The sequence below is a fragment of the Triticum dicoccoides genome, chromosome 1B (genome assembly GCF_002162155.2).
Source record: "Triticum dicoccoides isolate Atlit2015 ecotype Zavitan chromosome 1B, WEW_v2.0, whole genome shotgun sequence".
Lineage (NCBI taxonomy): Eukaryota > Viridiplantae > Streptophyta > Magnoliopsida > Poales > Poaceae > Triticum > Triticum dicoccoides.
This window is the reverse complement of record NC_041381.1, coordinates 674,030,294-674,049,152: the sequence shown is the minus strand read 5'-3', so window position 1 is coordinate 674,049,152 and position 18,859 is coordinate 674,030,294.

Sequence of the window (18,859 nt, the reverse complement as noted above, 5' to 3'; positions counted from 1 at the left end):
TCAAATTAGTTAGGGTTAAATTTTAGAGTTCATCTAACTAGTTTTTTTACTATTTTTTAGTAAGTGTTTAATAGAATTAGTAAGAAAATTAATAGAACTAGTTGAACTAGTTTATTTTTAGTAAGAACTAGTTGAATTAATAGAACTAGTTTATATATAGTAAGAAAATTAATAGAACTAGTTGAACTAGTTTATTTTTAGTAAGATGTAGTTGAATTAATAGAACTATTTTTTAGTAAGAAAATTAATAGAACTAGTTGAACTAGTTTATTTTTAGTAAGAATTAGTTTATTTTTATTTATAGTAAGTGCCTAATTGAACTAGTTGAATTAATACAACTATTTTATTTTTAGTATGAAAATTAATAGAATTATTTACTTTTTTAGTTAGAGTAATTATTCCCGCATAGACATTGATGATGCCTATCCCGCATCCTCATCATTGACTCAGCGGAGGAGGCCTGCTAGATCTGAGGGGCCATGTCCAGGACTGGGCTCCGTCGGGTTGGTACTGGGATGTGCTACCTTCCGGGAGGCGCAACATGGTGAGGAGCCAGCCCGTCGTTGACCGAGCCTTGTTTGGTGGAGGTTGTCGGTGTCAAAACCGGCGGATCTCGGGTAGGGGGTCCCGAACTGTGCATATAAGGCTAATGATAATAGGAGGCGGGGGACACGATGTTTACCCAGGTTCGGGCCCTCTCTATGGAGGTAATGCCCTACTTCCTGCTTGATTGATCTTGATGATATGAGTATTACAAGAGTTGATCTACCACGAGATCGTAGAGGCTAAACCCTAGAAGCTAGCCTATGAGTATGATTGTTCTTGTCCTATGGACTAAACCCTCCGGTTTATATAGACACCGGAGGGGGCTAGGGTTACACAGAGTCGGTTACAGAGAAAGGAATCTACATATCCAAATTGCCAAGCTTGCCTTCCACGCAAATGAGAGTCCCATCCGGACACGGGACGAAGTCTTCTATCTTGTATGTTCATAGCCCAATAGTCCGGCACATGCATATAGTCCGGCTGTCCGAGGACCCCTTAATCCAGGACTCCCTCAGTAGCCCCTGAACCAGGCTTCAATGACGATGAGTCCAGCGCACAGATTGTCTTCGACATTGCAAGGCGGGTTCCTTCTCCGAATACTCCAAAGCTTCAACATAAGAATCATGTCCGGCTCTGCAAAACAAATTCCACATACCACCATGGAGAGCATATTCACGAGTCCAATCCGCTGACAATTTTTGCAGTACGACATTATGCCATCGTCCGACCATTATTCCAAATCATTTTTGTGGCCTACTGCTCCATGCTTTGCGAGGCGGTTTTATTGGCACGTCTTGTCGTAGCGGAGATCGTGTCCCCTTATTGCAGGATTCTCATCAACATGGGCGTAGTTAACCCAACCATCCCATTGGTACGATTCCTTGGGAATAGGCATGTTTTAAGGCCACGTAGGGGACGTTTTATATTCGTCGTCTTTGCAAGGGGGGCAATACCCATCCTTTTCCTCCATTCTAATCCTCTCTCTTTCCCACCTCGAGTTCCAACATCCAAGGCTTAACCAGAAGCTTCGAACCTCAGGCCATGTCCCAGCTTTCAAGGCTGGTGGACAACCTCTTCTGCGACAGAGGAGGATATCACGAAGCTCAGAGATGCAAGGTATTTGACCACGGAGATCCTTCATAGGCTTCCTGCTCAATGGCAGGTTATCCCTACTCCTAGACCCAGTGGGACGGTCGTATTTATCCCTCACTTCCTCCAAGGGCTAGGTTTCTCTCTTCATCCCTTCGTTCGAGGGCTCATGTTTTACTACGGGCTAGATTTGCATGATCTAGCTCCAGACTCCTTCCTTCACATCTCATCATTCATTATCGTGTGTGAGGCATTCCTCCATATCTCTCCACACTTCGGCTTATGGCTCAAGACCTTCAATGTAAAGCCGAAGATAATAGACGGGAGACATGCGGAGTGCGGAGGTGCTATAATAAGAAAATTGGCCGATATTGCTTGGCAAAAGGGTTCCTTCACCGAAGCTCCCGACCTATGGCAACGGGAGTGGTTTTATATCACGGAACCCTGTGGTACAAAGTGGGCAGCTTCACCTGCCTTCCAATCCGGCCCTCCGCCACAGTTTACATCATGGATCAACAAGGGGCTGGATTGGGGATCGCTTAATGAAGTGCATATACTACAAAGCCGCATTCGAGACCTTATTAAGAAGGACATCAATCTTATCAAGATAATCCAAGCTATGCTAGTCCGCCGGGTCCTACCATGCCAGCGTCGACCTCTCCGCGTGTGGGAGTTCAATCCGGAAGGACCGCGAACCATTCAGCGCTTCTTCCGCACAACGCTCGAAGAGATGTATAAATTATTCTTCAGGTCACGAAAAAGGTGCCCGAACACCACAGAGGATGCTGGCCTCGACTGTAACCACCTGGATTCCCCGGTAAGCACTCAACTTCCAAACATATATTTAGTTTAAGTTTCCCATAACAATATTCTGAGAAAACCATGCTCGGCCAGGGCTGGATAAAGAAGGCGGAGAGTTTCAGGTGTTCGACCCCTCTTCCCAAAAACTCAGCGGATCCGGTGTTAACCAGAATGCTGGCTCCGACACCTTATCAAGTGTCATTGAGGGAAGACAAGGAGAGGAGTGGGGAGGTCAAAAGTGGCCTCCGTACCGAAGGTGCGTCACGCACCGCATCCGGGGGAATTGGAACTCCCGTGTCCGGCATTAATGGGAAGGAGAATCTAACATTCCTTCCCCTCACGGGAAGAAGAGAGCCGCCCCCGAAGACTTGAAGGCAGAGGCCTCCAAGCGAGGGAAGAAATCCCTATCAGGGGGTTCGGATTCAGGAGGCAATATTGCCGCACAGTGCCCACAAGGGGGCCAGCCTTTAGCCGAATCGTAAGTGAACGAAGGTGTTTTATAAGCGTACCCCGTTCTATTCCTGTTTGTGAGGGTAATATTTGAAACACATGTTTTGCAGTTCGGCCTGTAGCCTTCCTCAACAATCTTCATCCTCGGGGGATCTTCTTTCGGAGATGATGGAGAGCGAAACGCCTCCTCATACTCCCCCGCCCCATAAGGAGGATGACCCCGAGGTGTCGTCCCGGAGGATCTCTCCTGATCCGCAAAGGGGGACAAGGTCGGAAGGTGACTCTTCGGCCGCCCGAGGTCCGGGGTGTTCGGCTCCTAGAGAGACGAACGACAAAAGCCCCGGACTATCCGATATGCAGCCAGATACATTGACGGGCCTTCTGCGGCAAGCACCTGTCTCAAAGGAACATCATACCTTAATGGGTACGGTGATTGAGAGAATTTCGTCCTTAAAAAGCGGATTGAATGAAGCTTTTATGAGCCTGCTAAGAGGCTTTGAGGTACGTAATGACACATTTTTTTATTTGTATCATAAATGCAAGGTGCACTGTGTATAGATAGTAGCCCCTGAGACTCTGTTTGCCCTCCGAACGGGGCGATCAGAGGATCAAGAAAGATAAATAAGCTCAGGGAATAATTTTGCCAATTTTGTACACGGGCGGCTGCAGCCCCGGCAACTGGCCGGGCTACCGAGTTTGCCGAGCTGAAGCGGCAGCTTGATGTGGCGGATGATGACATCATGCTCTTGAACAAGCGGCTCGATGAGGCCCAAGGTATGTCTTTGGGAAGGTCAGTAAGTATAAATAGGAGCATGATGCTGGAATTTATAATATGCTTAACTTCAGGTGGTGCTGCCGCCGTGGAGACCCTTCGGGCTGAGCTTGCCCGGGCCAAGGAGCAAGCCAGGATAAGCAACGCAGCTTCCGAGAAGGCAACTGGTGAATTAAAAGCCGAACAGGCTACTCATCGCAAGAGTGAGGAGAGAATATCCAACATGGCGCTTGAGCTAAGGGATGCCGCTTGCGATATGAACTTCTTGATAAAGAGAGCGAAGCAAAAATGGCTGACCATGAGAAGGCCTCAAAAGCGGCAAAGGAAACCCGGTCAGAGGCCAGAGCGGCTCGGGAGGAGATCCGGCAAGCGGGGGAGATCGCGGCTGGGAAGCCCTTTTTATTACGAACTAAGTTCGGCAATCCGAAGTATGCCCCTCTTGATCAAATACGGAGTTCTCTGGACGCATATTTGGACTTGCCGAAAAGTGCTTCTGATGCGGCGTAGTTTTTCCAAGCCCAAGAAGGCCATGAAGCGGAAAGACTGTTCTGGTCGCACTTTAGGATGCCAAGGCGTCCTCTGCTGTTGAATCAACAGATGGCCGAATGGGCCGAGCTCCACACAGGATATCTGGACTTGCCATGAAGGCCGTCGTGGACCGGCTGTGGCCTGGGGAACCAAGTACGAATAGTTATTTTGGTTTGGTGCAATGACTTGTTCGTGCGGTGTCGCATATCGAAGATGTCAAGTGGTCAACATGCATAGAAGGTGCGCGGATGGCCCTCGCCCGTGTGAAGACCTACTGGGCGAGGATGAAGGCCACCGATTTTGCAACAAGGGGTCCACCCGAGGGTCAGGACACGCCAGAGCACTATTTTGAAGAAGTCTTAGAGGGTGCCCGCTTGATAGAGGGTCAGTGTTTGAAAAATATTATGTTCGAGTAACATGTATCCGAATTGTAAAAACAATGCTTATGATAATAAAGGCTTTATTTATACTTTTACCCGTAAAGTATTTTAGTGCCTCTTGTGCGGCCGTTTATGTATATATGTATATAACCTGAAAGTTTGCAGTCGTCGGCTTCAGCCCCCTCGTGTATAATGCGGGGGTGTTCGGAAGAGCACTTGATCACACTTGATCCAACCTCGTGGTCCATTAAGGAGGTGTTAGTGCGGTGAACTAGGCAATCAGACTATAGACCTTTAACACTTGCACTTAGCCATAGGAGTTTGACGGTGGGGCTACTATATAGCCCCTGGTATGTCCGCTTTTATCTAAATACGGTGCGTTTACATACATGACCGGGAAACCAGTCCTTCGTTAATGCGGAGGAATCGTGAAGATTCTGTTGAGTCATTGAGTGGTTGACCAGCTCTAGCCTTATCATGACAGTCAGTTTTCGGTTCTCTACTGAGGTGCTCATCCGGATGAAACAAGGCACAATCGCATTAGTTCTCCCTTTACCACCTTAGCCGATAGAGCGGAACGTAAGGTAGCAAGCACAGGAGCCGGGCAAACCCAACTATTGACCAAAGACATGATTCGGAGCTGATGCATATAAGGCCAAACTCGCGACGCCGAACACTCCCGAAGGTATTCAGACTTTTCAACATATACCGGGCTGAATACAACCCCCGGTAATGAACCTTGAATTCAAGGCACGTGCGGCAATTCGGCATGAGGAAGGAGCGCCTGTGGTGAGAGCATGGATCTCAAAACACAATGCTGGCTGCTTCTATAACATCCCTTTTAGTACGGCGAATCCTAAGCTCTCAAATAATGCCAATATCTTTCTTGGTCATTTTAAATGCCAGGAAAGGATGAAACAACTAGAGATAATAAAAAAAGGTTTACACAGGGTCTTAATCTAAAAATAAACCTTAATATGGGGCCCTGTTGCACATCTACGCCTTCGTCTCTGTTGTGCAGTGTCCTTGAAGGGTATAGCATGGTGGCCGTCTGTAAGAAAAAGAAAAAAACATGTGAAAGGATCTGGTGTGGCCGTGATTAAAGTTGGTTGGTTTTAATGAACCATGAAATGTAGCTTCTTGAGTCCGAATAGGGTCAAGCCGAACTATAGACTTCTTGCATGCAGGGTGCCCCCAGCGCCACCCAAGGAATTTTGAGCGTATATTTATGTATAGGGAAAACATGTACATTCTTCTTATGGGGCAATCTATGGGGGCAGGGCTGCTAAACAAGCTCAGGTTTATCTGAGCTGCTACACTTAGGTGTGCGCCGAACACGTTTAGCTATGTCCGCAGTCTTGAAGACCGATGAGCTGCTTGGCTTGGAAAGGCTGTTCCGTGCTTCGACTACTAGAGCCGCCGCGTATTCTTCTATACGAATAGAACACTCCGTATTTACGCTGACCGTGATAATGCCACGTGCTCCAGGAATCTTGAGTTTGAGATAAGCATAGTGTGGGACTGCATTATTACAGGTGAAGGCCGTTCTTGCAAGTAGGGCATGATAGCCACTTCAGAACGGAGCAATGTCGAAGACTAGCTCTTCGCTTCGAAAGTTATCTAGAGAGCCGAATACAACATACAATGTTAGAGAGCCTGTGCAGCGGGCCTCTACGCCTGGTATTACTCCTTTAAAGGTAGTGTTGCTTTGCTTTATTCTTGACAGGTCTATCCCCATCTTATGGACAGTGTCCTAATATATCAGATTGAGACTACTGCCGCCGTCCATGAGGACTCGTGTGAGATGGTATCCATCAATTATTGGATCGAGCACTAAGGCAGCTGAACCCCCATGACGGATACTAGTCGGATGATCCTACGATCAAAGGTGATCGGACAGGCCGACCATGGGTTGAATTTAGGGGTGACGGGCTCTACAGCGTATACGTCTCGGAGTGCGTGTTTGTGCTTCCTCTTTGGGATATGAGTGACATAAATCATGTTCACTGTTTTGACCTTCGGTGGAAATTTCTTCTGTCCCCCCGTATTCGGCTGGTGAGACTCGTCCTTGTCCTTGCTTTGCGGTCCCTTCCCTATGTATTCGGTGTTGAGCTTGCCGGCCTGCTTGAAGACCCAACATTCTCTATTAGTGTGATTAGCTGGTTTATTGGGGGTGCCATGAATTTGGCAGGACCTGTCTAGAATTTTAGCTAGGCTGGATGGACCATCTCAGCTGCCTTGAAATGACTTTTTCCGTTGACCGGGTCTAGAGCTCCTAAATCCGGCGTTTACTGCTGTATTGTCTGGGCTTTCTTCATTATTTCGACATTTGTTTTTATTGCGTTGTGGTTTTCCATTGCCATCCCCGACTTCGGATGTGCCAGGATCGCTGGTGCTGCTACGGGCTAACCAGCTGTCCTCTCCCGCACAAAAGCGGGTCATGAGTGTAGTTAGGGCTGCCATTGTCCTTGGTTTTTCCTAGCCGAGGTGCCTGGCCAGCCATTCGTCCCGGACACTATGTTTGAAAGCTGCTAAGGCTTCTGCGTCCGGACAGTCGACGATTTGGTTCTTCTTAGTGAGAAATCGGTTCCAAAGCTTACGGGCTGACTCTCTGGGTTGTTGGGTTATGTGACTTAGGTCGTCTGCATTAGAAGGTCGGACATAGGTCCCTTGAAAATTGGCCGTGAAAGCATCCTAAAGTTCTTCCCATCTTCCAATGGAATTTTCGGGGAGGCTTTTCAGCCAGTGCCGAGCTGGTCCTTTTAGCTTGAGGGGTAGGTATTTGATGGCGTGGAGATCGTCTTCGTGAGCCATGTGGATGTGAAGAATAAAGTCTTCTATCCAGACCGCAGGGTCTATCGTTCCGTCGTATGCCTTGGTATTCACGGGTTTAAACCCTTCCAAAAATTCATGATCCAGCACCTCGTCGGTGAAGCACAGGGGGTGTGCAGCACCCCTGTATTTGGCTGTGTCATGGCATGGGTCCGACGGTTGTAGTGTTTGGTGTTGGTTCCGAAATGGTAAGTGACCGGCATATTTGGTTTGGTAGCCATGATCCTATGCAGGAACATGTTCCCTAGATCCATAGATGGACCTGGTCCTGCCAGCCTTTTTGTCCAGGTCTTCACGTAAGTCGTGTTTCTGTCCCTGGGTTTCAACCTCCCTTCCTTTATGAGGAGGGGGTGTGGGTTTGTGTGTGGCGTTATTAGCCGCTCTATCTCGACCACGAGGTGGTCGGTTTGGTTGGTCGGCCATAATATTATTCGGCGGTATGGGCACGATAGCCTCGTCGTCAAATTCGGGCAACAGTTTGCGTTTGGGATAGCTCTTTGTTTGGTGATTACCGCCGTATTTTCCCTAGTGTCGGACACTTTGTTCCATCTATCATTGAGCGTATCCTGTGTGGCTTTAAGCCGTTGCTTCTGCTTCTTCAAGCTCCTCGCGGTGGCGATAAGTCTCTAGTGGAGGCGCTCTTGTTCCAAGTGTTTTTCCAGGACGATGAATGCATCGTCCTCTAGACTAATATCCTCTTCGGAGACAGGTTGATAATTGGTATCTTTGGCATTGTTGTGATCAGACAGTGGCCCCTGAATGTGTTCGCTGTTTCCGTGCTCGTCCCGCTCCATTGCTGGGTCTGTGGGGTCTTTATTTTCTTCGGCGTCGTCCGGAGTGTTATTTTCTCTTGTGCCGTTATCATTGTTTTTACCATGGCGTGGTTTAGACTGGCGCCGCTGATGTCGGTGCTTCCGCTGCTTCTCAGGAGGCTTATCCTCAACTAGATCCTTTTTATCATTGCCATTGTCTTCTTTGGGTGTGTCCAGCATGTATATGTCGTATAAGGATGTGGCTGTCCAGCACTCTGTGGGCGGTGATACGTCTCCAACATATCTATAATTTTTGATTGTTTCATGCTATTATATTACCTGTTCTGGATGTTTATGGGCTTTACTTTACACTTTTATATCATTTTTGGGACTAACCTACTAACCGGAGAACCAGCCTGCATTGATGTTTTTTTGCCTATTTCAGTATATCGAAGAAAAAGAATATCAAACAGAGTCCAAACGGAATGAAACCTTCGGGAGCGTGATTTTTGGAACGAATGTGATCCAGAGGACTTGGAGTGCAAGTCAAGAAGCAATCGAGGAAGCCACGAGGGTGGAGGGCGCCCCCCCCCCCTATAGGGCACGCCCCCTGTCTCGTGGGCCCCTCGGGCACCCACCGACGTACTTCTTCCTCCTATATATACTCATATACCCCGAAACCATCAAGGGAGCCACCAATGTAATATTTCCGCTACCGTAACCTTCTGTATCCGCGAGATCCCATCTTGGAGCCGTCATCGGCGTTTTGCCGGAGGGGGAATCCACCATGGAGGGCTTCTAAATCAACACCATAGCCCTTCCGATGAGTTGTGAGTAGTTTACCACAGACCTTCGGGTCCATAGTTATTTGCTAGATGGCTTCTTCTCTCTTTTTGGATCTCAAAACCATGTTCTCCCCCTCTCTTGTGGAGATCTATTCGATGTAACTCTTTTTGCGGTGTGTTTGTCGAGATCCGATGAATTGTGGGTCTATGATCAAGTTTATGTATGAGAAATATTTGAATCTCCTCTGAATTATTTTATGTATGATTGAGTTACCTTTGCAAGTCTCTTCAAATTATCAGTTTGGTTTGGCCTACGAGATTGATCTTTCTTGCCATGGGAGAAGTGCTTAGCTTTGGGTTCAATCTTGCGGTGTCCTTTCCCAGTGACAGCAGGGGCAGCAAGGCACGTATTGTATTGTTGCCATCGAGGATAAAAAGATGGGGTTTATATCATATTGCATGAGTTTATCCCTCTACATCATGTCATCTTTCTTAATGCGTTACTCTGTTCTTATGAACTTAATACTCTAGATGCATGCTGGATAGCGGTCGATGTGTGGAGTAATAGTAGTGGACGCAGGCAGGAGTCGGTCTACTTGTCACGGACGTGATGCCTATATACATGATCATGCCTAGATAATCTCATAATTATTCGCTTTTCTATCAATTGCTCGACGGTAATTTGTTCACCCACCGTAATACTTCTGCTATCTTGAGAGAAGCCTCTAGTGAAACCTATGGCCCCCGGGTCTATCTTTTATCATATACGCTTTCAATCTACTTTTATTTGCATCTTTACTTTTCCAATCTATATCACGAAATACGAAAAATATATTTATCTTATCATATTAGCTCTATCAAATCTCACTTTCGCAAGGGATTGACAACCCCTTTATCGCGTTGGTTGTGAATTCTTTGTTTGTTTGTGTAGGTTCGTGGGACTTGTGAGGAGCCTCCTACTGGATTTATACCTTGGTTCTCAAAAACTGAGGGAAATACTTACGCTACTGTGTTGCATCACCCTTTCCTCTTCAAGGAAAACCAACTCAAGCTCAAGACGTAGCAAGAAGGATTTCTGGCGCCGTTGCCGGGGAGGTCTTCGCTCAAGTCAAGACATACCAAGTACCCATCACAAACTCATATCCCTCGCATTTACAATATTTGCCTTTTGCCTCTCGTTTTCCTCTCCCCCACTTCACCCTTGCCGTTTCATTCGCCCTCTCTTTCCCAATCTCCTCTCTCTTTCGCTTGCCTCTTCCTGTGTTCTTGTGTGTTAGTTGCTTATCTCTTTATCATGGCTAGTCCTCCTATCCGTATTGTTACTCCCGAACATGAAATTCTTAATTTTAAACAAAGGGAGGGAGAAAATTTAAAAGATGCTTGGCATAGAATTTGCAATGCTCAAAATAAATCTACTAGGAAGCTTTCTACTTCCGTTCTTCTTTGCAATTTTATGTAGGCATTACTCCTTGGAATAGATGCATTCTTGATACCATAACTGGAGGGGATTTCTTGAGTAGCCATACATTTGATGCTTATAATGCTATGATAGACTTGTTTAGCCCACCACCTCTTTTGGTTAATAGAACTGTTTTAACTTTAGAACATGTGATGCAAAGGCTTGAGATTATTGAAAATAAAATTGCCACTGTTGAGTTAATTGAAAATTTGGATAAAAAGATCCACAACCAAATTACCCAATATGGGTCTAAGGTTGGGACTACTCTGAAAAATCTTAAAGAAAAGGAACCTATAGTTAATGAAAGAATAGAACAAGATTCTACAAGAATTGGTAAACCTGAGGATATAATTACTAATTTAGGTTCTGCCTTTTCATATATGAAAAATACTCCAACCCCTCCTATTAAATTTGGCAAATTAATGTATGTTCCTAAAAATAAGGGTGAATGTTCTAGTAAGGAAAATGCGGATCTCAAATCCATAAGTGTTCACCCTAGTTTTTCCACTATCGTAAAGGAACCTTTTGCTTCAAAGGAGTGTCCTGATTTCTTGCCTAAGAGCTTAATTATTCCTAAAAAGAAGGAATCTCCTAAGTACTACAAGTGCTCTATTAAAGAACTAAGTGCCAAAGATGGCACTAGTTAGATCTATCCTTGCTTTTATGCCTAGCTTGGGGCGTTAAACAATAGCGCTAGTTGGGAGGCAACCCAATTTTATTTGTGTTCTTTGTTTTTGTTACTGTTTAGTAATAAATTTCGCATCTACTTTCTGTTTAGATGTGTTTTCTTGTCTTATTTAGTGTTTGTGCCAAGTAGAACCTATAGGATAACCTATGATATGAGTTAATTTGATTCTGCTGGAAAACAGAAACTTTGCGCTCACAAGAAAAAAATCAATAAATCACAGAAACATGCTTTTGCGTTGATTCTTTTTTATGTAGATAAACAGACAAATATTTTAGGACGTCCTATTTTGGTAGGATTTTTGGAGTTTCATAAGTAACCGAAAGTTATAGATTGCTACAGACTGTTCTGTTTTTGACAGATTCTGCCTTTCGTGTGTTGTTTGCTTATTTTGATGCATCTATGGCTAGTATGTAAGGGTATGAACCATAGGGAACTTGGAATACAGTAGGTTTAACACCAATATAAATAAATAATGAGTTAATTACAGTACCTTATGTGGTGGTTTTCCTTTCTTTCACTAACGAAGCTTATGAGATTTCCTGTTGAGTTTTGTGTTGTGAAGTTTTCAAGTTTTGGGTAAAGATTTGATGGACTATGGAATAAGGAGTGGAAAAATCCTAAGCTTGGGGATGCCCATGGAACCCCAAGATATTCAAGAATAGCCAAAAGCCTAAGCTTGGGGATGCCCCGGGAAGGCATCCCCTCTTTCGTCTTCGTTCATTGGTAACTTTACTTGGAGCTATATTTTTATCTGCCACATGATATGTGTTTTGCTTGGAGCGTCGTGTATGATATTAGTCTTTGCTTTTTTAGTTTACCACAATCATTCTTGCTGTACACACCTTTTGGGAGAAGCCTACTTGATTGAAATTTGTTAGAATACTCTATGTGCTTCACTTATATCTTTTGAGCTAGATAACTTTTGCTCTAGTGCTTCACTTATACCTTTTAGAGCACGGCGGTGGCTTAATTTTGAAGAAATTGTTGATCTCTCATGATCCACTTATATTATTTTTAGAGTCTATTAGAACAGCATGTTATTTTCTATGGTTATAAATTTGGTCCTAGAATGATGAGCATTCAAGTTGGGTATAATAAAAAGTATCATAGAAAGTGAATTGGATGCTATGATCAATTTGATACTTGATAATTGTTTTGAGATACAGAGGTAATGATATTAAAGTCATGCTAGTTGGGTAATTGTGAATTTAAAGAATACTTGTGTTGAAGTTTGTGATTCCCGTAGCATGCACGTATGGTGAACCGCTTTGTGATGAAGTTGGAGCACAATTTTATTTATTGATTGTCTTCCTTATGAGTGGCGGTCGGGGACGAGCGATGGTCTTTTCCTACCAATCTATCCCCCTAGGACCATGCGCGTAGTACTTTGTTTTCAATGACTTGTAGATTTTGCAATAAGTATATGAGTTCTTTATGACTAATGTTGAGTCCATGGATTATACGCACTCTCACCCTTCCACCATTGCTAGCCTCTCTTGTGCCGCGCAACCCTCGCCGGTGCCTTACACCCACCATATTCCTTCCTCAAAACAGCCACCATAGCTACCTATTATGGCATTTCCATAGCCATTCCGAGATATATTGCCATGCAACTTTCCACCGTTCCGTTTATTATGACACGCATCATCATTGTCATATTGTTCTTTGCATAATCATGTTGTTGAAATTGTATTTGAGGCAAGGCCACCTTCATAATTTTTCATACATGTCACTCTTGATTCACTTCATATCCCGGTAAACCGCCGGAGGCATCTATATAGAGTCATATCTTGTTCTAAGCATTGAGTTGTAATCTTGAGTTGTAAATAAATAAAAGTGTGATGATCTTCATTATTAGAGCATTGTCCCAGTGAGGAAAGGATGATGGAGACTGTGATTCCCCCACAAGTCGGGATGAGGCTTTGGACTTTATAAAAATAAAAGAGGCCAAAGAATCCCACCGAAAAGAAAAAAAATAAAAAAAAGAAAGAAAGAAAAAGAAGAAAAGAAAAAATGAAAAGAAAAAAAATGAGAGAAAAAGAGAGAAGGGACAATGCTACTATCTCTCTTTCCACACTTGTGCTTCAAAAATAGCACCATGGTCTTCATGATAGAGAGTCTCTTATGTTGTCACTTCCATATACTAGTGGGAATTTTTCATTATAGAACTTGGCTTGTGTATTCCAATGATGGGCTTCCTCAAAATGCCCTAGGTCTTCGTGAGCAAGCAAGTTGGATGCACACCCACTTAGTTTCTTTTGATTGAGCTTTCATACATTTATAGCTCTAGTGCATCTGTTGCATGGCAATCCCTACTCACTCACATTGATATCTATTAATGGGCATATCAATAGCCTGTTGATACGCCTAGTTGATGTGAGACTATCTTCTCCTTTTTGTCTTCTCCACAACCACCCTTCTATTCCACATATAGTGCTATGTCCATGGCTCACTCTCATGTATTGCGTGAAAAATTGAAAAGTTTGAGATTACAAAAGTATGAAACAATTGCTTGGCTTGTCATTGGGGTTGTGCATGATTAAATACTTTGTGTGATGAAGATAGAGCAACAGCCAGACTATATGATTTTGTAGGGATAACTTTCTTTAGCCATGTAATTCTGACAAGACATGATTGCTTTATTAGTATGCTTGAAGTATTACTATTTCTTATGTCAAGATGAACTTTTATTTTGAATCATTTGGATCTGAACATTCATGCCACAATAAAGAGAAATACATTGAGAATTATGCTAGGTAGCATTCCACATCAAAAATTCTGTTTTATCATTTACCTACTCGAGGACGAACATGAATTAAGCTTGGGGATGCTTGGTACGTCTCCAACGTATCTATAATTTTTGATTGTTTCATGCTATTATATTACCTGTTTTGGATGTTTATGGGCTTTACTTTACACTTTTATATCACTTTTGGGACTAACCTACTAACTGGAGGCCCAGCCCGTGTTGCTGTTTTTTGCCTATTTCAGTATATCAAAGAAAAGGAATATCAAACGGAGTCCAAATGGAATGAAACCTTCGGGAGCGTAATTTTTGGAACGAACATGATCCAGAGGACTTGGAGTGCAAGTCAAGAATCAATCAAGGAATCCACGAGGGTGGAGGGTGCCCCCCCCAAAGGGAGCGCCCCTTGTCTCGTGGGCCCCTCGGGCACCCACCGACTTACTTCTTCCTCCTATATATACCCATATACTCTGAAACCATCAAGGGATCCACCGAAGAAATATTTCCGCCACCGTAACCTTCTGTATCTGCGGGATCCCATCTTGGAGCCGTCGACGGTATTCTGACGGAGGGGGAATCCACCACGGAGGGCTTCTACATCAACACCATATCCCTTCCGATGAGTTGTGAGTAGTTTACCACAGACCTTCGGGTCCATAGTTATTAGCTAGATGGCTTCTTCTCTCTTTTTGGATCTCAATACCATGTTCTCCCCCTCTCTTATGGAGATCTATTCGATGTAACTCTTTTTGCGGTGTGTTTGTCGAGATCCGATGAATTGTGGGTTTATGATGAAGTTTATCTATGAGAAATATTTGAATCTCCTCTGAATTCTTTTATGTATGATTGAGTTATCTTTGCAAGTCTCTTCGAATTATTGATTTGGTTTGGCCTATTAGATTGATCTTTATTGCCATGGGTGAAGTGCTTAGCTTTGGGTTCAATCTTGCGGTGTCCTTTCCCAGTGATAGTAGGGGCAGCAAAGCACATATTGTATTGTTGCCATCGAGGATAAAAAGATGGGGTTTATATCATATTGCATGAGTTTATCCCTCTACATCATGACATGTTTCTTAATGTGTTACTCTGTTCTTATGAACTTAATACTCTAGATGCATGTTGGATAGCGGTCGATGTGTGGAGTAATAGTAGTAGATGCAGGCAGGAGTTGGTCTACTTGTCATGGACGTGATGCCTATAAACATGATCATGCCTAGATAATCTCATAATTATTCTCTTTTCTATCAATTGCTTGACGGTAATTTGTTCACCCACCGTAATACTTATGCTATCTTGAGAGAAGCCTCTAGTGAAACCTATGGCCCCCGGGTCTATCTTTTATCATATACGCTTTCAATCTACTTTTATTTGCAGCTTTACTTTTCCAATCTATATCACAAAATACCAAAAATATATTTATCTTATCATATTATCTCTATCAGATCTCACTTTTGCAAGTGGCCATGAAGGGATTGACAGCCCCTTTATCGCGTTGTTTGCGAGTTCTTTGTTTGTTTGTGTAGGTTCGTGGGACTTGTGAGGAGCCTCCTACTGGATTGATACCTTGGTTCTCAAAAACTGAGGGAAATACTTATGCTACTGTGCTGCATCAGCCTTTCCTCTGCAAGGAAAACCGACGCAAGCTCAAGACGTAGCAGGCGGTGGTTCCTGTTCTTCTCCCGCATTGTCGTCCATACCGTCGATGTCTTCAGAATTGAAATCAAGCATGTTGGTTAAGTCGTCGACTGTGGCTATCAAGTGGGTGGTGGGTGGGTAACGAAGTTCTTTGTCGTCTGCTTCCCACTCAAGCCGGACATAGTCGGCCAAGAATCTCCTGCCAAGGAGAGGGATTTCAACGACTTTAACACATCACCTAAGGGTGAGTGTTGGAAGATGTCGGCGGAGTTGAACTCCAAGATTGGTGCCCAGTCAGGTTCGATGGGCGCGGATACACGCGGTTCGGAGCCTATGGCCGGAGACGAGTCCGAGGTTCCGATGACGCATGCCTCGTTAGAGATTGGACCTTTGTTCGGCTCTAGCACCATTGAGTCTACGGTCTCCGTGGCGGGGTTAAGCCTCCCGCCCACGAATGGCGCGATCTGCTCTGGATCTAGGGCGAGGACAGTTACAGGAGCTACCTCCTGAGCGTGGTCCGATGACAGATTTAGGTCATGTTCATCGTGGCTGCAGGGTGCGACTGTCATGGGTTCGAATCCGTCGAAGATCAAGTCTCCGGATATCGACGGTGTAGTTCAAGCTTCCAAACCTGACCTGATGGCCAGGGGCGTAGCTGCCGATCTGCTCCAGATGGCCAAGCGAGTCGGCCCGCAGTGTGAAGCCGCCGGATTTGAAGATCTGTCCAGGGAGAAAGATCTCACCCTGGATTGCGTTGTTGATGATTGTAGGAGCCATCAAGCCTTATGATGACGCCGCAGTGGAACTCTCAATGAAAGCACCAATGTCAGTGTCAAAACCGGTGGATCTCGGGTAGGGGGTCCCGAACTGTGCGTCTAGGCTAATGGTAAGAGGAGGCGGGGGACATGATGTTTACCCAGGTTCGGGCCCTCTCTATGGAGGTAATACCCTACTTCCTGCTTGATTGATCTTGATGATATGAGTATTACAAGAGTTGAGCTACCACGAGATTGTAGAGGCTAAACCCTAGAAGCTAGCATGTGAGTATGATTGTTCTTGTCCTACGGAGTAAACCCTCCGATTTATATAGACACCGGAGGGGGCTAGGGTTACACATAGTCGGTTACAAAGAAAGGAATCTACATATCCGAATCGCCAAGCTTGCCTTCCACGCAAAGGAGAATCCCATCTGGACACGGGACAAAGTCTTCTATCTTGTATATTAATAGCCCAACAGTCCGGCACATGCATATAGTCCGGCTATCCGAGGACCCCTTAATCCAGGACTCCCTCAGCGGTCGTGTGGGCCAGTGATGGTGCGAAGGCTTGAGGACCCCGTGGAGGTGGTACGTCACCGTGTCAGCGAGGAGGATGAGCACGTCCGTCGCTACATGGTTGCGTTGGAGGGCAGGTTCTCCAAGACCTGGTAGGTTCTTTAGGGATCTCACAGGAGCTATGTTCCTATGATAGTTCCTTCTCTTTGGGTGTCCACCGCCCGGGCCGATACCCGTCGTTCGCCAGGGTTTTAGCTGTATTAGTGAGGTTATTTGTATGAGACTATTCGAGATGTATTAGTGATAATATTCGACGATGTACGGACGCAAGAGATGATTTAGTTTTGCTTACTGAATGCATGCTAATTTGAATACTAATTTATTTTATGATTTAGTGCTTATGGAATGCTCAAATTGGAGAACTACTCCTATTTTGAATGCTCAAATTGGAGAGCACTATTTTGAATACTATTTTATTTTTATAGCCAAATCTCCATGTCGTCATCGTCGTCATCCCCGTCACAGGCCCCCTCCGACCTCGAGGTGAGACTAGCCAAACTCCATGTCAATATGAGTCCTATAAGATATTTTCAAATTTTTTTGTTCATATTTTCAACCATTGAAATGCAATGACCATCAAGTTTGAAAGCAATGACCATCAAGTTTGAATGCAAATAGGATGTGCTTGCCCAAGTGGCCATGTTTGCAGGTAACACCTCCGAGTGGCCTATGTTTTTCCGGAGTGTAGATTCATTTATGTTCCGGAAAATTTCAGGTGCTCGATATGCCTTTTTTTAGCAAAGGTCATGCCGGATTTTTCCATGAATTTTGGTATGACTTGTGGTAGAATATGTGTGACACCCCAAAAATTTGGCCTTGTTTTAATGATTTAATTTTTTTTCCAAGAATTAAAAACTTTGGATTTCTGAGCTCCATTTTGATTTTTAAATCATTTCCTTCCCTGTCATGATGAGTTTTTCCCAAAGAGGAAACTTTTCAAATATGTTATGGGACTTGTTTAACCTCTCAAGAAAAACTTTCCTTTTATCAGTGTAACTAATTAACTAATTTAATTGCTTGATCTTTACTTTCTTGGAAATAGTTTTTCAAGGTTAAATGGCCATATTTGAACTACAACCATTTGATAGATTCACTTAAAATTTCCACAAAAATTTGGAGATGTCATGTGATGTTTTTAAATCACTTTTATGCAAAAATATATTTCATTCATGAAATATTTTGAGTCCTACACTCAATTTTTCTTCTCTGGTCCAGAGTGCATTTTGCACTACAACTCCTTTAAATAATTCTTTCTAGCCTCCACCAAAATTATGGGATGATGGTAATGGCCTAAGATTCCACGTTATGCAAAAACCTAGTGCTGTTCTTTAAAAATATTGAGTGAATCAACCTCATTTCCATTCTGGACCAACTTGATGGTTTGTACAACAACCATATTTTTACTTGCTCTTTAACCCTTGATTATTTCTCCTACTTGTAGTCCTCCATGTTAAACCCTTAAGTCCAGGAGCATGCACCTTTTGGATCATTTTTGGTTCATGAAATAATGCTATTTATTTCCTGTCCAGAATTGTAGTTTTGCAAAACTTACACTAGCAAGTTTCTGCTTTTGGCCAACTAACCTCACCACCCTCTTGTACATCTAAAGAGACCACCATCTGGAGTTTTTGGCCACTCCAAGACCTGCCTAAGTGCCCTTAGCATTTTGTCAAACACCCTACGGGCATGATCTGTTTTGACATGAGTTTTGGCATTGCACTGTGAACCTGATCCCCTGACCAAACCAGCTTGTCCACTGATCTCCTTGCAAGCCCAAACCTAGACCTGTTAACCCCCAGCCTCAACCGCGACTCCTAGCATGCTCGGGCATTTCGTCGAGCACACTCAGTGCATGCACTGGACGCGCCCAGAGCGTGCGTATTGCACAATGCCGCGCCCGAGCCGACACGCTGGCCCCCTGGCTTTGGCCCACACGGCAGCACCTCGCCACGCACTCCCCGCCTCGCAGCATCGCGCCAAACCACCCTGGCACGCTACAGCGCCGCCGCCAGGGCGTTCTTGGCGGCACTCCAGCGTCCGCAGTGGCTCCAGCCACGGGCAG